Source organism: Rhinolophus sinicus, chromosome 14 (genome assembly GCF_057876585.1).
Source record: "Rhinolophus sinicus isolate RSI-liver-muscle chromosome 14, RSI-T2T, whole genome shotgun sequence".
NCBI classification, from domain to species: domain Eukaryota; kingdom Metazoa; phylum Chordata; class Mammalia; order Chiroptera; family Rhinolophidae; genus Rhinolophus; species Rhinolophus sinicus.
The window spans coordinates 115,003,347-115,027,177 of NC_142514.1; positions in this window are offsets into that span (position 1 = coordinate 115,003,347).

Here is a 23,831-nt window from a genome sequence, read left to right on the forward strand (position 1 = left end):
ATGGAATAAAAAGGTCATACATAAAATTAGAAATATAAAAATCTGACAACAACAATATGTAGAGCTAATTAATCCCTTAGAATTTAGAAGTGAATATCATCAGGAAATACAGAAGATAACATGCAACTTTTTTCTGTTTCTGACATCAGGGCCAAATCAGGAGGGAAAAATATTTATGGATTATATTTTTCCATTTAAAATTAAAGCATTTTGGTTGGATGGAATTGGAAGAAATATTTACTATTTGAATTGCCTACTTTATTAAAAACAAGGATACTAAAGAAAAAGTTAGTACAAGGCAAATTTTATTATTCAGAAATAGTTTATTAATGGACACTGATGGGCAACTTTCTAGTCTTGAATGTGGAAATGTGTTTCTGACTGCATCATTTAATGACCTGATCTCATGTGGTGTTTGACATGGTTGTATGGACACAGGATTGGTGGACCATCAAGAGAGAATTCTGAGGAAAAACTAATATTGAGGAGATTAGCAGAAGTGGGGGACCCACACAACAAAGAGTGAGACCATAAACAAAGGTAAAGAACTAGCCCAAGATAATATTTACATAAAGGATAGTGAGCAGTGAAAAATGCTGCACAGAAGTTTAGTGCATGGGGAACAGAAAGGTATTGGATTTGGAGTTGGAGTGATTATTTATGCCTTTGGTGAAAGATTATTTGGTTAAAAGCAAAGTTAGATTTTTGTATTGTCTATTACCACATAACAAACTACCCTACAGCTTAGTACATCAAATCAACTATTTTATTTTTCTCATGATTTTGTGGGTCAGGAATTCATCTGGGTGATGGTCGCTGATCCACAGACAGGGCATCAGCTGGGATTTCTGGGTCAGGAAGGTCCACTACGAAGGTGGCTTCTTCACTCACATATCTGGTGTCTCGGTGTTCTTCAGTCTCCTCCCCACCCCCGCCATAGCTCTGCATCTTCCAATACCTTCTCACAGCATAATGATCCTAGGCAACTACATGTTTTACATAGAGGAGTGCTGCTACCAAAAGGCAGAAAAGCAGAAGCTGACAGGCCAATAAAGGGCTATGCTAGGAACTGGCACAGAGTCATTTCTGCCATACTCTGTTTGTCGAATCTGTCAAAAATTTGCCTATGTTCAAATGGCCAAATAAACTGGTTGGTGACATAGACTCCACTGCTTGAAGAAGGAGTTGCAAAGTCATATTGCAGAAGAGCATGTACTACGCTGAGGCCATCTTTAGAAAAATACAGTTGGCCACAGTAGAATTAAGGGAATTCTAAGCAGAGAAGACTATTCGGAGTGGTGAGGAGTGATCAGTATGTTTGGTAAATACTGAGTTGCTTATAGAAGGTGCAACAGAAGATATGGTTAAGGGACTGGTGAGGGATTAGACAGAGCTCATATCTTGAAACTAGAGCTTAAAAGAAGCCCAAGATATACTTATAATTCTATAAACCACAGTAATGTATTAGTAGTGGGGTAACATGATAAGACTTTTGCCTTATCTTTCTTAACATTATTTCCAGTTGACAGGCTATTCACCTGAGTCAATAAAAGCAGCAGACTAGAAGTCCATAAAAGAGAGATTAGAAGACCAGTTAGGAAGCTATTGTGATCATCCACATGAGGGGGTAGTTTGACTTAAAATTAAACAATAGTAATAGGGAAGAGGGAACAGAACAAAGGATGCTGCAGATGTAGAGAATAGTGGAGTCAACCAAAACTATCAGTGAAATCTTTCTGGCTCTAGGTAAGGCTGAATAGATTGTTACATCTTTTCCTCAGTGATCTACAGGAAAGATATTTTAGAAGTTTCTCAAAAGACTTCATTTAGGTTTACATAACCTCTACAGTATTATAATTGTTGGACATGTACATGCCCTAAGGCATAACTTTCCTAGGGCACGGAGTGCCAAAGGAGGGCCACAGCTGGGAGATGGTAGGGTCATCTCAGGGAGAAGAACCCCTATATCCCAAGGTAGGGAAGGCAAGGTCTCCCTGCAGGACTTCCCTCAGCTCTACTGACTGATTCTCCTGAGGATGGAAGAGAAGTTGGGTCAGTAAAGAGGAGACCTCTGTGGAAGCAGGAGTACAGAATACAGGACTTCATAAAGTCCCTTATAACCATTATTTATATTTATCAAATAGTTTCTTCTTGGGACCTGCTGTTACATTTATTTTTCCTAAAAGTCAACAAATAAATATGTAGAGAAAACTGATACAAATATGGGGCAGGGCACAGAATGGATCCCTATCAAGGAAAATCTAACTCCAAACACTTTTTTATCCAAATACAAATATTTAACTGTAATTTTTATGTAATTATATGCTGGCTTATATTTTATTTTATGCATTAGTTGGTTTACAATGATGTGTTCTTTATTTTCGTTTCTATTTCAAGTGATGTCAACATTACTGATTTCAATATAAACAAATACACCAGCCTTTTGCAGGACTTATAAAAGTTGTATGACTATATATGTGCATATATAATATAAATATAACATTTACTATATTAAGTATTATTGCATTAATATAGGAATATAATCATGTATTAATTATATATGAGTATTATCTTATTTATATTAATATGTTACATTACAATACATATCATATATGTATATATGTATTAGATAAACAGATAGATAATTTTTGTTCTATCAGTGGCTTGCATGGGGCTTGGCACATAGTGGATACTCAATATATTTTTGTTGAATGAGTAAGTGAATGAATGACGGTTCAAATAACTTTAATTCCTCTGTAGCTTCTGAGAAAGAAAATTAATTCTGTATTTAACATAAATATAAATGAAACAACCCTATTTGGAGCTCTCATTTATTAATACAGAAAATGACATCAAGAGAATTGTGTAAAAGAGGGTGATTATTATCCTGACATCAACCTTCAAGTTTAGCGAGGTTCCTAGAATATCCAATCCTATTGCTAGAGACCACCCCCGCAAAAAAAAAAAAAAAAAAAAAAAAAAAAAAAAAATCTCTAACTTCTACTATTTTAAAACCGAAGCTCCTTTTGGGGTAAGAATCTTCAAGTTGACTACCTAATGTATAAAAATATATTGTTGGGCTTTTAAATTTACCTTAAACCTCCATCGGTTGTTTCTGAGGCCCTCTCCATTCTTGGAAACTCCTTTATTGAAATCACGTGTTCACTGTTTCAACTTGTATTTGTTACTATCTATACCTGTTAAACAGCTGGCAATTCTGACCTTCTCTTCATTACCACATAGAAAACTACTGCTGGCCAGTTTGCTCAGTGTTTAGAGCACAGTGCTCATAACACCAAGATCGCTGGTTTGATTCCCACATGGGTCAGTGAGCTGCACCCTGCAAAACTAGATTGAAAACAATTTGACATTGAGCTAATGGGTCCTGGAAAAACACACTATTCCCCAATATTTCCCAATAAAAATTAAAAAAAGAAAAGAAAATCTATTTGCCTCTTTCTTTTGTTGATCCTATGTTTTCTGGATCCCAGGAAGTTTTTATGTCTTATTTTGAGTGGCATATATCTATCTGAGAAGGAATTTATCTATCTTCTTTAAATTCTTTACTCCGTATATTTGCATACCATGCATATATGAGAATATGCATTTTTCAATCATATTGAATTGTTGTTACATAAAATTTCTTAGGGCTGAGAGACCTAGAAAGGGGCTGATAACTTTATTTTTTTTTTTTATCAAAAGATTATTCGCAGAACTTACATCCCAGGCTCATCTTAGGTAGTGGTGAGACAACAGAGATAGTGCCCTGTGGCAGACACTAAGGGGTTATATAGGACAAAGTAGGATGGATAGGGGTGTGAGCCACCCCAGATAAGAGGAAAATGCCTTACATGCTTGCCTGAGGTGGGGCAAAAGCCTATTCCAGGAAACAGCACAAACCACCATGCTGTGGCGCATAAAGGAGGGACCAACAGTCTCTGGGGGGATTTTTAGGAAGCATTCTCTGTTCTGGCCAGAATCTAGCTGGCGGGTCGGGCAGAGGTCAGGACATGGAATATTCTCTACTCCACAATTATGAATCAGGCTAAGTATAAGGTTCTAGATTTGGAAACCTGGCTGCAACATCTGCCACCTATTTAATTTTTTTAAGGTTTGCTATGAGGGGTATGTGCATGTCTGTGTGTGTGTGTATGTGTGTGTGTGTGTGTGTGTGTGTGAGTGTTTATATTCTGGGAGTCTCTTATGATCATTTTTTTATTATTCCTACATGCTATCTGAAATTTTCTTATTATGTGTCTTAATGTTGTTCATTTATTACTTACTGTACTGAACATTTAGTGGCTGGTTGCCTCAATTTGGAAACTCATGTGCTGGAAAATTTTCTTTTGTTTCATTTTTTAAAAGAATTTCCCCACCAATTTCTATTTTCTTTTTCTTTCTGGGTCTGCTCTTGGACAGTTATGAAATCCCCTAGATTGATACTCTAATTTCTTATTTTCTCTCTTATTTCCTATCTCTGAGTTTACTTTATAGCCTAAGTATGTCTGAAACTGATAACATTAGTGCCATATGCAAACTTGTTGGAAATATACAATCTCAGGCCCTACACCACATATGCTGAATCAGAATTTGCATTTTGTCAAATTCCTCAAGTGATTTGCATGCACACTAAAATTTGAGAAGTATTGGTCTAGAATCATTGTGCATTTGTGCTTCAGCCATCATGTGGAATTTTTGCTGCCATATTTTTAATTTCCCTGTTTTTTTTGTTCTCTGAATATTCCTTTTTATGATAGTATTATTTCCTTGTTTATGAATAAAATGTCTTATTTTATCTCTCTGATGATATAAATACACATTTTGAAGCTTTCTCCCCATACTCCTGAACTTTTCTGAAGTTCAGGAACACAAGTCAGGTCCCTTCTTAAATTATCAGCTTTCTTAATTCTAATAAAGCAGTTGCTACTTATATTTCAGCTTTACCAGTTCAAACATTTTGCTGATAATGTCTTTTCTCTGGCACCTTCTCTCTGACCAGTTTTGTCTTTGTGAATTTATACTTTCCATTTGCTGTCATTTCAGTGGGGGGGAATATGGAATGGATTTTTTTTTTTTTAATTATGTGTCTTATGGTCCCTGTTTACTAGGCCGTCTTTGTGCTTATTTTTTTGTCTTTATAACAATCCTGTTTCTCTAAGTTTCTTAATCAATTCATTTGCTTTGGTCTCTGTCTTTCATGTTAAAGTTGTTATCTAAATATCTAGTAATTTTGACTGTTCATTTTAAAAATGAGATAGAGAAAATCTGAGTGGATGCTTTGTGTGTTTTGGCTTTGTTGAAATGGAGATGAGGTGAGTACCTGGCCTTATCATATCAATATGTGAAGGTTTTTGTTTTCTTTGTTTTTCTCTTAGATCAGCTCATTTATACCACCTTTATAAGCCTGAATGTCATTGACATTCTAGTGAATTTTGGGAAGAGAGCTGAACACCATTCAGAACACATAGTTCACTTAATCCTCTTTGTATTCAGTAAGCCCAAATATCCATCTTGAGTCTGCCTAATGCATCAACTCAAAGCCTGTTGCATCAACATATATAGAGACTAAACCTCCCATCTGTTGCAGAGGATGGGTAGAGAAAGAAATGCTACTGGTTGGTGTGTGGGATCTGGCAGTATAAATGTTCCATGTACCAATTTTCCTATGTTTAGCATCACTCAGCATCCTCACCTTTGGATGTGTTATCTGTCAATTCTCATACTTTTCTGAAGTTCAGGACCACAAGTCAGGTCCCTTCTTAATTCTCAGCTTTCTTAATTCTAATAAAGCAGTTGCTACTTATATTTCAGCTTTATCAATTCAAACATTTTGCTGATAATGTCTTTTCTCTGGCACCTTCTCTCTGACCAGTTTTGTCTTTGTGAATTTATACTTTCCATTTGCTGTCATTTCAGTGGGGGGGAATATGGAATGGATTTTTTTTTTTAATTATGTGTCTTATGGTCCCTGTTTACTAGGATGTCTTTGTGCTTATTTTTTTGTCTTTATAGCAATTCTGTCCCCTAGTGATTATATTCTGATAAGCCTAGAAGGGTGCTTCAGAAAGATAACAGCTTGGCCAAGGCAAAAAACAAACAAACAAACAAACTACTAAAGGCATTCAAGTTGAAGTCACACTTCTGACTTCAAGTCCTATTGTCTTTCTACAATTCTCTATATTATGGTGGGTCAGCAAACTAGAACCCATGAGCCAAATCTGGCCCACTCTGTGTTTTGTAAATAATGTTTTATTGAAACACGATCAATAAATTTCTTTATGTATTATCTGTGGCAGTTTCCACATTGCAAAGGTAGAGTGCGTATTTTCCAGAGACCAAAAATGCCTGAAATATTCACTATCTAGACTTGTGCAGAAAAAGTTTGCTAATCCCTGCTCTAAATCCTTACACTGGATTCTACCTCTAATCAGCCTTTTCCACTAGTACGGTGTAAACCTTTTCACATAGACCCACCTCTGGAAAACGTACATCTCTATCTGACTATACTGTACCCTTTTTAAGAAGTGTGTGTGTTTGTGTATGTGTGTGTTTGTGTGTCTGTTGTTAACCAGCTCCTTAAATAATTGTATAAGATATATAAACTCTGGTTTTATTTATTTCCCAAGTTATCCAGAGGCATTTTGTGTTTACTTTTTAATTTATTTTGGCTCATAAAAATATTTATAACTGTGTAGATTTTTTGGAAAAGAACATTTGGACACTCAGCCCTTTGGTCCAAAATGATTTTTTGTAAAGTTGATGACTTTAGAATGTCACCACAAGCTATATGAGCACATCTGGATTTGGTCAAACAGCATAATTATGTCCATGCTAAACAAATAGAAGCATCTGCCCTGTCTGTGTATCTTATTAAATCCTAAGTAATACTTGTCTTTTTAAAAGCATAGAAATTTAAACAAATGCTTCAGTTCTATCTCACTCATCTGATAATTAATTTATATGGATCTTTCCCTACCTCTGAACCCACAAAATAGGGTAATACAGAAAGTCAATCTATTAGCACAAATAGGCAATTCTACAACATGAATTTATCAACTTTAATATTCTTGTTATGTTTTTAACTTGTGTCTCATTAGAAGCACTATTTTTAATTCAAGACATGGCTGTGATAAAGCATTTTCATGTGAATAATTCAAACCACACACACACACACACAGACACACACACACACACAGACACACACACAAACATAATTTCTAGCATGGTAGAATTTACTGTTCTGCCATCAACGGCACATTCTTTGGAAATGAACTACCACATAATAAAACCTCACATTCCAAAAATAATTAGCCAGCAATGTAGGAGTACATTTCAAAGTGAAAAGAATAACCAAAATATATTGAAATAATTATGTTTGAAAAAAATGTTACCAGAAAAACATTTAGGCAGATGCGGAAAGGACAGGCAAATGGCATTACATGTCACATGATACAAAGCAAAGATAAGGTGGTACAGTCCCAAAGCACATGACCTGGCAGCACGGTACCTGATTAACATTCTCATCTCTGCACCAACTTGCTAGTTGACATTACTCATCATAGGTATCAGCTTCATTATGAAATAAAGCTATAGCATACACAAACACAAACTTGGGAATTGAATTAGATGATTTCATAGAGTCCTTCCAGCTCTCTCAAATTTTAAGTCCTAGTTAAACAACATACTGATAACTATATTATACAAAATACAGGAATAATCATGTAAGCTTAGTGTGCAAAGAAAATTCTCACCACATAAGGCTGGTCTAATAATGAGTAAACGTATTTTGCCCAGTCTGAAGATTTCTGATCAGATCTTGCCAAATACTGAGCACTCTGAGACATTAATAAATCTATCTCGATGTTTGTGCTCCACTAAAATAAAACTGTATCTTCCAGTGGCTCTCCTAATAATTAAGGTATGCCAAACATAATGCCTTTGCTGATTTTTGCAGAGCTGTACCCCATAGATGAAGCAGCATTTAAATACTTACATTTCTATGCTAAGTATAAAATATTAAACTTCAATATTAAAACATGAAGCTTAACATAAACTCCCAGGACCACTGTGTTACTTATCAGTACTTTGATGAGATACTTATACAGATTTTGATCAGGGGTTTCCAATGTCTGACTATTGTCAAGAAAATTAAGTGTGGAAAATGGGCAAAGGCAACACTTTTGACGGGGATGAAACATTAAAAGACAATTGATTACCATCTCTCAGAAAGGAAGTAAGATACTCACTGTTCAGGAGAACATTATCTTCTCTTTTACTAACACTGGTTATTGGGAACTAGAGAAAAATAACTCTGATAGGCTAATGTTGCACCTAGCCCTAGATATATTTCCAGTTTCGTCACATCTCTAAGGGAATTTTTCACAGAGTAAAACCCTCACATTCAAAATCCTGAGAAGGAAAAAGAGAAATACTTCCTAAATAAGGAGAAATCAGCGAGTCAACCAACACAGGAAGCAGCTTGGATAAGCACCCCTTTTAACAGAAACTTAAGGGAATGGCTCTCTGATTAAAATACCCCAAGAGGAAAAAATGAGAAACTGAACATCCTTGTCTGAGCCAAGAGTCTCTTGTTAGATGGCATACAATTACCATGTATATAATAAAATGCACTGAAAAGCAGTTTGAATTGTGTTACAAAATGATATTAAGACTTTATTTTTAAGAGCAGTTTTTGATTCACAGCAAAATTGAGAGGGAAGTACAGAGATTTCCCATATACCCCCTGCCCTCACACATGTGTAACCTCTTCCATTTTGACTTCGTCTGCAGAGGAGTACATTTGTTACAACTGATGAACCTATGTGGACATCACAATCACCCAAAGTCAATAGCTTACCTTAGGATTCACTCTTGGTGTTGTACTTCTTATCAATTTGGACAAATGTATAATGACAAGTACTCATCATTATATTTTACTGCCCTGAAAATCCTGTGTTCCACCTATTCATTTTTTCCCTGCTTCCCCACCCAAACCCTTGGGAACCACCTATCTTTTTACTGTCTCCATAGTTTTGCCCTTTCCAGAATGTCATATATTTGGAATCATATAGTTGATAGTCTTTTTAGATTGGCTTCTTTTACTCAGTAATATGCATTTAAGTTCCTTCATGTCTTTTCATGGCTTGATGTTAGCACTGAATCACCTTTAGATGCACCATGGTTTATTTTTCCATTCACCTACTTGGTCGCTTCCAGGCTTTGTCAATTGTGAATAAGCTGCTAAAAGCATCCATGGGCAGGCATTTGTGTGGACTGAAACAATATTTTAGCCAAATGTTCGTTACACCCTATCCTTCCCAGATACTAAGTCATCCAGATTACCTGATTCTGAGCATTAGTCATTCATTTCAAATAAAATTGGATGATAATATTGTTGGGGGTTGAATTGTGTCTACCAAAATGATATGCTGAAGTCCTAACCCCTGGTACCTGTGTCTGTGATTTTATTTAGAAACAGGTTGCTTGGAGCTATAATCTTGTTACGATGAGGTCATACTCTATCAGGGTGGGACCTGATCCAATATGATTGGTGACTTCATCAGGAGAGAAAACAAACACACAGACACAGACACACAGGTAGAACACCATTTGAAAAGAGTTACACAGCTGCAAACTACAAAATAATAAGGATTACAGGCCACCACTAAAAGCTCGAAAGAGGTAAGGAAGGATCCTACCCAGAGTCTCAGATGGGTCATGACTTTGCTGAGCTTCTGCATTTCTGACTTATAAGCTCCAAACTATGAGAGAATAGATTTCTATTGTTTTAAGCCACCTAGTTTTTAGTATTTTGTTATGGCAGACATAGGAAGCTAATACAAATATGAAAATTAAATTTAAAAAATTCAATTATCAAATCTACCTTTCCTATAAGAATGTTTTTAACAATGTCTACCTTGAGTTCGGAGAACATAAGGTGGTATATTTAAGGTAAAGAATATTTTAATTAAATAAACCTTGAGAGTGGTTTCTTCAATCTCACTTTTTACACAAGATAAACAGTTGATTTCCATGTAGGAGACTATATAGGAATCCACGCTGGAAATAAAAGTTTGATTTTTTTTTTTCCTTTGGTCTAATATGTATAATAATCAGTATCACGTTAAATCCAGGATTTCCCATAATGTCTCTGGAAACCTGAAATAAGTGTGGATTTCATAGTCAAATCTATTTAGGCATTTCTTTCAGGTTGGCTTCGTCTGCCTTCTGGAAAACAATACACAATATTTTTTATCATGTTGGGACTAAAAATCCATTATAAAGAGAAAGTAAGGAAATTTTTGGTTGGGGAAAGAATCGCTGGCAGCAGGTTTAATGAATGTGCTGTGTTAGTCATGCTTGGCTGCCTATGTTTTAGCATGCAAAGCTAGATGCCTTTAAATATTGATGTTCTGGCAAATTTAAGATAATGAAATCCTTCCAAGATTCATTGCCAAACCTAACATGAGTGACACCAGCAATATACAGTGAAGGCATGAAGAACAAATAAGAATAAAACAATAGAATTGCTTGTTGTCCAAGCCTCTGGGGCTCTGTTATTTGTGGAAGATGATACTTGTGGCTGTAAGATACTTGGATTTTGATATTTAAACTGGACTGGACTCACTTCTTTCAGAATTTTCATCTCTTCACTTATTGTGAAAACTCCTTGATCTCTGAATGGCACATTGCAAAGAACAATTGCCCAAAGAATTTTACTCAGTGAAGTAAACCCCATATCATTTACCACATTAGGGGGTTAGGGAGGGAATTAATATTTATTGAATAATTATGGTCAACACCATTGACTAGTACGTCATTTAAATGCAGGGTTTATAACTAGCAATACACACAGATTTTCCACCTCCAATTTAATCTCCATAAGAATATGATGAGATATTCATTCAATGCAATTTTATAAACAAGGAAACCAAGGATCAGGACTTGTGTCCCCAGTGCCTAAGATATAGCAGGAATTCAATGAATGTTTGTGAAAGGAAGGAGGGAAGGGAAGAAAGAAATGAAACAGAAAAAAAAAAAAAAAAAGAAGAAGAAGAAGGAACCAAAAAAGTAAGGAAGAAAGGAAGGAAGGAAAAGAGGGAGGTGGGATGGGAAGAAGTAAGGGAGATTGGTTTATATTCAATAATATTGCTAAAATTTTAAAGTTCCAAGACTCAGAATTAGGCAACATTTTACCCAAATTCTTGTTTCCACTCTGAAACATTAATTTTCTTTGGTATTGTTTCTGCTTTTTTTTTTTTTTTTTTTTTTTAAAGGCTATCAATCTTCATCTTTCTCATGTGCTGATAAACAGATCCTCCCCTTCTTCCAGGTATCAGACAGAATACTGAGAACAGAAAATAGATGTTAAGATCATCCTGCATACTTTTATGTTTATTCCCATATCCTGTGGCCATTTTCACATCCAAAATATAGAGTGGAAACAGGAGAAGGAAAATTAGTGAAGGGATTAATATAAATAACTGAACTAACACAAAGGATAGTGGTTAAATTGAATTATTCTGTTGCAAGATTCTTATATTTTTACATAAAGTGACAATATTAAATATAAGTAAAATATGATGCATTAAAGAAGCACATTTTAATCCTTAAAATAATTATTTAAAAAAACAATTCAACGAGGTATAATTGAAAAGCTAATAATGGAATAAAAATAAAATAATGCAAAAATAATCAATTAATGCAAAAGAAGACACAAGAAAGAAAATGAATAGATAAAAGAACATATGAGACCAATAAAAATAAGTTAAGAACTTTGTGATGAATACATCAAATTACTTTTATTTACATTACATTGATTGTGAATGTATTAAACATATAAATTAAAACAGAGACATTTTCCAACTGGCTTAAAAATCATGATTCAACATTTTATTTTCTATATGAGATGAGTTTAAATATAAATAAAATTTTAGTTGAAAACAGAAGTATGGAAAGAGATATGTTATGCGACTATTAAGTATAAGAAGGCTGGCATGCCTATGTGAACATTAGATGAAATAAATTTTAATACAAGAAATATGACTAGAGATAAAGAGGGACATTTCATAGAGATAAAATCACCAACCGAAATGAAAGACACAAAACTCCCAAAAGTGTATGCACTGAAAAGCAGCTTCAAAATATGTGAAGTCTAACTCACAAAACTAAAGTGAGAAAAAATAAGAGAAACAAATCCAAAATTACATTTAGAGAACTCAATGTCCCTATTTTGGAAACTGATAAAACATCTAGACAAAAAGCAGTACGTATATAGAGGATTAAACAACACTACTAAATAAATGCTTTGACCTAACTGACATTTATAAAACACTACAGCTAACAACTGCAGAATACTAATTCTTTTCAAGGATATATGGAACATTCACCAATGTATATTCTCTGACTAGAGCAGAATTCAATTAGAAGGCCAAAAAACAAAATATCTAGAAACCCAATATTTGACAATTACATAACTTACTTCTGTATGACCAGTCATGGATAAACAACAACAACAAAATAATACAGAAAAATTATGAAATATATAAACTGAATAGTAATGAAAGTTTAACATATAAAATTTTATGATATGCAACTAAAAGCAGTGGTTAGAGGGAATTTATAGTTTTAAAGGGCTGTATAAGAAAATAAAAAAGATTTAAAAGTCATGATCTGAGTTTTTACCAAAAAGAAGTTAGTAAAACATAACTAAATTAAATTCAACATAAGCAGATGGTAGAAAATTATCACTATAAAAGCAGAAAACAGTGAAATAGAAAGTGGTCAATAGAAAAAGAATCAAAGCCAAAAGTGGATTTAAAAAAAAAAAAAAGTTTTAAAACTGATAAACTACAAAAAAACTAAAGAAAATATAGAAGACAAATGACCCATCTCAGAAATGAAGGAGGAGATATGACTGAAACTCCGGTGGTCTTGGAACGAGAAATATGGTGAACAATCTATGTCAAGGAAGAAAGGAAGGAAGGAAAAGAGGGAGGTGGGATGGGAAGAAGTAAGGGAGATTGGTTTATATTCAATAATATTGCTAAAATTTAGTGGTCAATGAATTTGACCACTAAGATGAAATGGACAAATTTAATTCCTTTTCAAAATAACAGAAAGTTGAAATAGAAAATTGAAATTGTTTTTATTGTTTTTATTTTTATTAAATTTAGTGGCATGACATTGTTTAGTAAAATCATATAGGTTTCAAGTGTACAATTCTATAATACATCATCTATATATTGCATTGTGTGCTCACCACCCAGAGTCAGTTCTCCTTCCATCACCATATATTTGACCCCCTTTACCCTCTTCTACCAATTACCCCTCTCCTTTTACCCTCTGGTAACCATTAAACTGTTGTCTGTCTATAATATCGTATAGTTTTCACTTCACATTTTTGTTAAGTTTGTTTCTACATATTTTATTCATTTTTTCTGTAATTATAAACATATTTTTTTTCATTTCTTTTTCTGTATTTTCATTGTTACTATATAGGAACACAATGGATTTTTGTACATTGATTTTGTATCCTGCAACTGTACTGTATTTGTTTGTTTTTTTCTAATAGTTTTTTGGTGGAATCTTTAGGGTTTTCTATATAAAGAATCATGTTATCTGCAAAAAGTGACAATTTTACTTCATTCCCAATTGGGATGCCTTTTGTTTCTTAGTTCCTTTTTCTTTTTTTTTTTTTTCAGTGTTGAATTCTCAAAAAAACCTTTCCACAAAGAAAACACCAAACTCTGATGGTTTCACTGGTGAATTCTAACATTTAAGGAAAAAATATTATCAATTGTACATAAACTTTCAGACTATGCAGGATAAGAACACTTCCCAGCTAGTCTTATGTGGCTGACATAACCCTAATACCAAAATTCAACATTAGAATAAATTAGAAATTTAGATTAAAATCTCAAAAAATACATATTTAAACATTGGTAAGAAAATATTAGCAACATATACAACAAACTATAACACAACAATAATATATAAAAGAGTAATTCATCAGTAGAAAATCAGTTTCTAAATATGCGAAAAAGTACAAGATTTGTTTAAAAATGAAAACCATTCAAGATTAATCACCACTTTAACAGAATAAAATAAAGGTGAAAAAAATCTCAAATTATCTCAATGGATGTGGAATAAAACATTTGACCAAATGCAATACCTGTCAGTATTTAAAAAAAAGAAATGAAAAGAAAAAGATGGAAGTGGAAAACATCTTAGAAAATTAGGAAGAAAATGGAAGTTTTAAAAGGGAAAGAGAGAAAAACTATAGCTAACAGAAATAATTATTGGTGAAATGTTGAATATGCACTAACTAGTGTCTGGAACAAAGTAAGGGAATTAATACTTAGCATCTATATTGAACATTGTAGTTGGAGTTCTATCTAGTATAAATGGGTAAGATAAAGAAATTAAAAGCTTAAAGTCTGTATAGTAAGAAGTAAAATTTCACTATTGACACAATGACACAATTTACTGTGCAAAAAATTCTAAGGAATTTATGAAACAGCTACTTAAATAAATAAATTAATGTAGCACAACACAGGGCAAAAATCAATTATATTTATAATTACTAGCTGCAAATAATTTAAAATAAAATTAGAAATTTCATGTATAATAGTATTAAAAACATAATATACATTTATCACAAGATATTCTGTACCACTACACTGTAAACTATAAACAATTATAATAATAAAATGAAACTAATTAATGAAAAGACATACCATGTTTTTGGATTGGAATACTCAATATTGTTAAGATGTCAAGTCAAATCTCCCCTAATCAATCTATGGATTCAAAATAATCTAAGTCATAATCATAGCAGATTTTATAACAGAAATTAACAGGATGATTTAAAAAATTATATGGAAATGCAAAGAACATAGAGTAGACAACAACAACAAAAACTTGGAAAAGAATAAAAAAGGTAAAAGCCTCATAATACCTGACTTCACTACATAATTTAGTGACAGTAATTAAGAGATTGTGATATTGCAATAAGGTGAGTAAAATCTATGAATTAAAAAAATGATGATTCTGAAATACATCCACACATATATAGACATTTGGTTCTTTGCAAAGGAATTAAATCTACTGACATGAGAAAAGAAACTACTTCCAATAAATGATGCAGGACCAACTGGATATCCATATGTAGAAAGAGGAGAGGAGAGGGGAGGAGAGGGGAGGGGAGGGGAGGGGAGGGGAGGGGAGGGGAGGGGAGGGGAGGGGAGGGGAGGGGAGGGGAGGGGAGGGGAGGGGAGGGGAGGGGAGGGGAGGGGAGGGGAGGGGAGGGGAGGGGCAGAAGAAACGAAAAGAATCACACCATCATATGCCACGTATAAAAGTCATTTGAGATAGATCATAGAGTTTAACAAATACATCGTAACTATAAAGATTCTAAAGAAAAACATAGGAAAATAATTTTGCCACTTTGGGTTATTAAACAGGGCACAGAAACCAATAACTAAGAAAACTGATAGAACAGATTTTATCAAAATTTAAAACTTCTCATCAAAAGACATCAATCACAGGCAAAGGCAAAGAAAGACAGAGAGAGAATATTGGATAGTTATATCTCATAAAAGACTTGAACCCAGAATATAAGTACTCTCACAACATGGTTAAAAAAAAAAGTCCAGTAAATAAATGGACAAAGTATTTTAATAGGAACAGTACAAAGATATAAAAATGGCCAATAATGCATAAAAAATGCTCAGTAATTTTGGTTTTCAAGGAAAATAAACACAGAATCACAATGAGATACCGCTACGCATATCCTAAAATGATTAAAATCAGGATTCGCATGACTACTGGTGGTAGTATAAAATAATACAATTCTTTTGGGAAAAGAGAGTTTCTTTGAAAGTTAAATATTAATCTCCTTAAGATGCAACAATTACAGTCCTAGAAATCTGCATATGAAAATAAAAACTTGTTCATAACAATCATAGAATATTTATGGTATCTTAATTCACAATAGCCAGCAAACATAAATGTCTATTAAAAGGGGATTGAATAAACCAATAAGTATACTCATTTCATGAACTACTATTCAGGAGTAAAGGGAATGAAATACTGATATTAGGTTGGTACAAAAGTAACTGCGGTTTTTGTAATTATTTTTAACCTTTTAAACCGCAATTACTTTTGCACCAACCTAATACATACAATTACATCAATAACTCTGAGTGTCATTATGTTACGTGAAAGATGTTGGGCATCGAAAAATACAGATTATTTGATTCAATTTGCATAACATTCTAAGCAAAACTAATCTGTGAAGAAAAATATCAAAGAGTGGTTGCTTTCAGGGAGGATTGAGTCACAAAGAACAAAAGGGATCCTTATCTCTTATGAAATATTCTGTACTTGGATAGGGATGTGGCCAACAGAGTGTAATTCACCTCTAAATTCTAAAACTCTAACTCTAAAAACTCACTGAATTATAAATTTAAGATTTGTGCATTTCACTAGATGTCAATTTTATCTCAAAAAGGAATTGTAAACAAATAAGGACTCTCATTAATAAGTTTGCTTTCACAGGGATATGGGTTAGAAAAGTTGAAACAACTTCTGTGTCTTCTCAACTTAAGCAGAGGAATAAATACATTGAGAACAATGCAATCCAGTTTTATCACCATAATGAAGGTAAAAATATGGAAATGGCAACTAGAATGCACCCACTCTTACCGGATTGATATTGGATATACTTTGAAATTATGAATGTATATGAAGATGTAGAAACAAGTATCACTATATGATATATATTTATATATATATGGCCAAAAAAATGTATATACATTTTAAGAAAAGAAAAAACTGTATTTAAATTATGCTGATGATAACCACTTTGAATACCTCTTATAATTGGAGAAGTCAAATGTGACTTGTATTCTTCATCTTTTGTTATTGGTACATGCTGAGTATTATAATTTTAATACAGTTTTTTCCTTCTTAAAATGTGTATACATTTTCTTGGCACCCTTTGTATATATAAAAGCTCTCTCTGATATGAGAAGGCTTAGAAGCAATGGCACACCCATAGTAATGAGCATACTTAGAACGTAGATCTTGTTTTGTACATACCATTCAACATGAAAAAGAACCAAGGATCTTTGTAGAAATGCTTGATTCCAGGTCTGGGGAAGGAAAAGTTCAAGATGAGCCTGGATCATCTTATGCCACAAGTAAAGTAGTGCTCAAAGAAACCAAGGGATACAGCAAAATGACACGGAAGCCTTCATGAAAGGACTTTTTGACTGGCCAAATCTGGGATAATTTTAGCAATAAAATAAATAGAAAGAATAATAAATTATAAAATTATTTCAGAATATAAGTGTCAATGAGACCATAGTGAGATTTTAAAAATGAATAAATTAACAGAAGGGAAGGGAAAACTCTCCCTTTTAATAGAATGTCAACTAATATATAGAGAAAGAATAATGGAATTTAAAATTTGTCAATTGATGCTAAAAGCAGTGACTGAAAATTTGATGAAAATCAGGTATTTATACTATATCAAAGTATTTTCTACATATTGCTAGTATGGAGACATCACCATAACTAACTGACAAAACTAACATGGCCTAATATCAGAATGAACTGGCATTAAGTGCCTTCTGATGTAATGTATTGGGAAAGCCAGACCATCTCTTTAGTAGTGCCTCTGCCATAATATGAATCTAATTATGAGGCAAACTCAGACAACCCCAAATTCAGGAATATTCATCAAAACAAAATCTATACTCTTCAAAAAAATTTAGATCCAAAAACAAAAATAAAGCCGAGGACTTATTTCATATGAAAAGGGCTAAAAAGACATACAATTAAATCCTAAAAGTGATCATAGATTAGATCTTGGACCAGGAGAAAAGTATTTAGGGGTAGTAAGGATCATGGTCATTAAAAAAATTCTTACACAAACAAACACACACATACTGAGTAAGAAACAAATGGAAAAATGTAAACAATTGGTGCATCTGGATAGGTATAAAGGAAATCCTTGTTTTGTTTGTGCAAGTCTCTATAATTTTGAAATATCAAAGTAAAAAGAAACAAAAAAATCATTCTTAAAGAATTTAGAAGACTTCTACAAAAGTGGTTGATAAATTTAAAACTATAGCTCGTTGACAGATGTGGCTGATTACTCTGTGTGAGCAGTTACTTCTGTGTGATACAATCAGAACAGTTTCAAGGGGACTCACAATAAAGATCCCAAAGCTACCTGCACATTATGTTCATGTTAACTACAAATTGGCTTTCACGGCAAATAGCAAATCCTTTTATTCAAAAGCCTGCTTCAAAACAATTCTTCATAACCAGCTGACTACTGTGCACCCTAATTTCCTAAAATAATTAGGTCATTTGTAAACTTTAACACTGTTATTTCTCCCCAGTTCTCCCCTCATATCTTTATATCACACTCAAGATACTCTGTGCCATCTACTATCCTGAACTACTTCCTGCCTCAGAAGAAAAGTTGTTCCTTTTTCCATATTCAACTTCATTCTTTCCCAGAACAACACTTTTCCTCCACTGCTCTCTCATCCTGGCTGGCCTAATAAGAAATCTCACTCTATCACATTGTCAAGAAGCTTCCAATCTTTTCTCTTCCTTTTGCATCTTTATTCTAGCTTTTATTTCTATTGATAACTTTTCCATATATATATGTAACCCTCTCCTCCTCACAGAAATTTGGGATATGTTATTCATCCTGGCCAAGGTGATCATTTAAGAAGCCATCACACCATTCTCAAACTCTGTACCCCAAGGTAAGTTCTTTCTAGTGTCCCCCCACCCTATGCTTAATTTTCCCATATGTACATAGCATCATTTTCCAGAATCATGGAAAAGAGCATGTGGATAAGTGAGAACTTCACTTGTGTCTGAGGATCCCAGGAGTTCAGTTCCAACTGAATGAACATAAATGTTCACCCAGGTATATGACTATTCATGCCTGCATTTAAATAAAGAAAAATCTTGACATCTATAGGAACAGTGTGGGAAAGACTTAGATTAACAATAGTGATTATGAGGACAACAGGGATGGCATTTGAAGTTGACTACAAACTAAATATAAGAAGACAGCCTGATGAGCTGTGAAAGTAAACCAATGCATGCTTTAGTTACTTTAACAGAACAATATGTTCAGCAGCAAATATTGACAATTGGGAAAGAGTTAAGGAACAGGCAGACAAGAGTTCTAAAACAATACCTTGGAAAGGATGATTGTAGTAATGGAGAACATTATACTTGGAGAAGAGAAGGTTTGGGAGAGTCTCAAATATCTGAGGACTGTCATATGGCAGATAGCTCAGACTGTTCTGTAATCCTATAATAGAGAAAATGACTAAAGAGTAGAACTAATGAGGAAGCAAATTCTGATTTAATATCAGAACTGAAAATAATTGATTGATGGTCACTTCCATGGGAATCCTTGGACTATGGAATTGGAAGAGACAAGCAAGAGCTGCATCAATGGTTCTAAAATCTGTGTGCACAATGCCATCACCTGGGAAGCTAGTCAAATGTATACATGTCAAGACTACATCCCAGAGATTTAATAGAGATAGGGTTGGGCACAGGCATCACTATGTTTTACAAGTTTTTCCAGATAAATCCAATGTACTTCTGCCAAAGCCAAGAATCACTGGATCAGATAGTTTCCAGGGTCCAATAAAACTCTGTAATTCTTGGATATGTAACTAGACTGAATTTCTATTTTGTGATGGAAATGTATCATAGAACTGTGTTCTGTTTACCATAGTTATCTTCTGAGGTTGCCAAGCACAAAGATAAATCAATAAAACTGCCTTTCTCTGGCCCGTTTTCTACAGTTGTTCTATTCCAGAATTGTGATTCCATTTACTTAAATGAGTAACAATTGCTGCCCTAACTCATCCAATTCTCTAGCTTTTAATGGCTGCTTCAATCCTGAATTTTCTTTTCCCAGTGCTCTTCAGCCACGTACTTTCTGATTTTATATATATATATATATATATATATATATATATATATATATATATATATATATATATATATATTCTTTGAAGAATACTGTCTTTCTGGCTCAGTGTGTCTATATTAACACCATTCTATGTGACTGAATCCTTAACCACCAAGCATTCCCAAACTTCCACTTGTAGGTCAGTCATAAACCCTTTTAACTGAACAAACAGGAATACTTCTAGAATATACTTCTAGTGATAAAGATTTTCCCATCTATAATGAAGACTTCTGATGATTTTCAAAATTTTATTCAAATATCCAACATTTTTACTGTCAACAAGTCCCTAATGATTTATCAACTCACTTATGCGCTGTAATTATCTCCTATTAGTCTCCCCATCATTTATTCCTGTCTAGGTCCAGGGGCTTTCTTTCTGTTTCTCTTGTTTACCAAGATAACTTCTCTTTAGGATCACTGCTCTTGCTGTTACCTCTGACTTCTTCACTCTTACTACAAAGTTATGGAACATTCTCCTACACTTATTTCTAAAGCCAAATGTCACTCCATCAAAGATGCCACCTTTCAGCAACCTCTTTTGCACTTTTATATTTCCATTCATAGCACTGATCATTTCATGCCATAATTTTAATTTATTTGCCTGTTTCTTTTCATCTTCATCTAACTAATATGTAAGCTCATGAGGGCAGAGACTCAATTCGTTTTGATTACTGGTTTACCCCCAGTGTGCACATCAGTGCCTCACATATAATGGGTGCTCGGTCAATGTTTGTTGAATGAACGAGTAAGTGAAATAATGAATAACAGGGAAATTTTATTCCCAGGGATTGTAATTTACTAGTCAATCAAAAACTGATGGTAGAATTAAATCTAGAGTGTCCATTTTTCAGGACTCCTGCTTTCTCTGTACTGAGTCCACTGGTTGCAGACTAGAGAGTCAATACAAGGTGAGGGAAAAGGGATTTCAGAGTTAGCAGAATAGAGCTTTAGATTATTATTCTTTTACTGATGGTTGTAAAAATGTGCGCTAGTTAATTCAACTCATAATGGAATACACAAAGGAGCCATTATAAACAAGAATGGAGGCATGCAAAACTACAAGCAATAAGAGATGCAATTTCCAGACCATGCACAACAAAGGTACATGCTGCACATTGCTATACTTTCAAGGTAGAATATTATCTTAGCTTTTACAAAGTATTTCCCTAAAACAACAAACATATTCAATAACCAGTTCCATTTAATTACTGGGTCATATACTTAACTGATATACTCTAGTTTCAGTCCTCTTAAATGTAATGATCTCTGGTGTAAAATAATTTTAACAATCAACGTTAAAATAGTGAGCACATTAGTGTAAATTTTATATTCTGCATAGATCTTTAACAGTTTAGCTCAACCTATAACTAAAGCTAACATTAGAAATATGAATATATATATATATATATATATATATATATATATATATATATGGATTGAGTTTAAAATAGTTGCCCTCACAAATACATTGTAAAGATGTATTTATCAAGTGAACTTGATTTCAAATTTCTCTGGAGGATGCATTGCAGGAAAAAAAAAAATATGACAGCAAAAGTCTCCATGTCTCCATTTGTTTATTAAATTTTCAACACTGCTGCTGTAAGACATTTAACAACGCCAGTTAGCCCATTTAATTTCTACACTCTCTCTTAATCCCTTCCATACCTCTATGTTGACAACATGAAAATCTGCTTTAGTCAAATGCCTTGTTGTTTCCTATATGGCAAAGTCCTATATGAAATCTAAAATGAGTCGACATAAGTTTGAATTACTTGTTTTCACTTGTTTCCAAATTATGATTAAATTGGAATATTATGACAATATGTATACACATAAAGGAAATTGGTATGAACAAAGAACTTACTTAATCAAATATCATTGAGTATATCTAAGTCAAGGATACTTGAAAATGAAATGCAATGGTTTAGTTAAATAACCAGAGCAGAAAAAGAAGGAAAGAAGGAGGAAGAAGACAAAGTAGAGGACCTTGAAAATATGAACTCTCAGTGTAAACAGGCGCAACAATGTAGATGAGAAGATAAATTTGATATCAAACCCAGCACAAAATTATTAAAGCCCATGATCTATTTTTCAATAATGGGATATCAAATTTCCTAAGACTTTAAGTTTATTTTACTGTAACTCTTCTGCCAGAAGTGTAATAGCGAGAGAGAGAGAGAGAGAGAGAGAGAGAGAGAGAGAGAGAGAGAGAACTACATAGATTTACATATATCATACTGATAATGGGGCAGAAATGAGTCCGTTGGAGGACATGGAGACTAGACACCTATTTTAAGTCCTATTGCAACTTGAACTTTTCTGAGTCTCCATCATTTCATCTTTAAAATGGCGTTAATAATTTCTGTCCTACATATGTCCCAAGGTTAATTTTAGAGCCTAATGAAATTGAATGAGAAAAGCCTTTGTGGCTGCAAAGTCATGAAGGGTCGATAAGCCAGTTCTTTGGTTTCCATCTCTCCTAACTCATCTCATTCTGACTGATGAGCATAGGGAATCACATTTTACACAAAGCAGGACTGTCATAGTAACATGTATGGCTTTAACCACATTTTCTTCTTCCCTCGTGATCCACAGCTGATTCCAGCATTCACATATCAGTACTACAATCCGTCCTAGGCCACCTACTTCTTTTTAGGATACATGAGACATTTTTCTTCAAATCATTTTCTGTGCCACCTTCAGGATCCACAAGATCGTATCTAATGTCCCATAAATTGCTGTACATTGACTTTAAAAAATAATACACTTAATTTTGGGGATGGAAGTTTTTGGTTTACAGAAAAAATGAGCAGAAAGTAAAAAGTTCTCATGTATTCTCCAGTTTCCACTATTATTAATATATTTAATTAACATAGTGCATTTGCTAAAATTGATGTAACAACATTGACACATTATTTTTAACTAAGGTCCACGGTTTACATTAGGGCTCATTCCTGGTGATGTAGAACATATGGGTTTTGACAAATGTATAATGACATGTATCCACCCTTACACAGGATGGTTTCACTGCCCCAAAAATCTTCTATGCTCCACCTACTCATCCTTCCCTCCTCCTCCTCCCCACCTCCAGCCACTTATCCTTTAACTCTTCCTATAGTTTTGCCTTTTTCTGAATGTCACATAGTTGGAAGCATACCATATGAAGTCTCTTCTTTTTTTATTTACATAACAATATGCATTTAAGTTTCTCCTATGTTTTGTTGTTGCTTGATAGCTCATCTCTTTTTAGCACTGTATAGTATTGTATTGTATGAATATAACACAGTTGTTTATCCATTCACTTATTGAAGAACATCTTGGTTACTCCTAGTTTTGGGCAATTATGAATAAATAAAGCTTCTATAAACATCCACATGCAGGCTTTTCTGTGGACATAAGTTTATAACACATTTGGGTAAAAAAACCAAGGGACATGATTACTGAATCGTATGGTAAGAGTATGTTTAGCTTTGTAAGAAACTGCCAAACTGGCTTCAAAAGTGGCCATACCATTCTCTCCAGCAATGAATGAGAATTCCTTTTGTTCTATATCCTCGTCAACATTTCATGTTGTCAGTGTTTTGGATTTAAGCCATTCTAATGAGTGACACCTCATTGTTGTTTTAATTTTCAGTTCCCTAATGACATATGATGGTGAGTATGTGTTCATATACTTTGTTTCACATCTGTATATCTTTTTTTTTTTTTTTTGTAGTGTTTGTTCAGGTATTTGATACATTTTTTTAAAAATTGGATTGTTTGTTTCTTATCATTGAATTTAAAAGTTCTTTGTATATTTTGGATATTA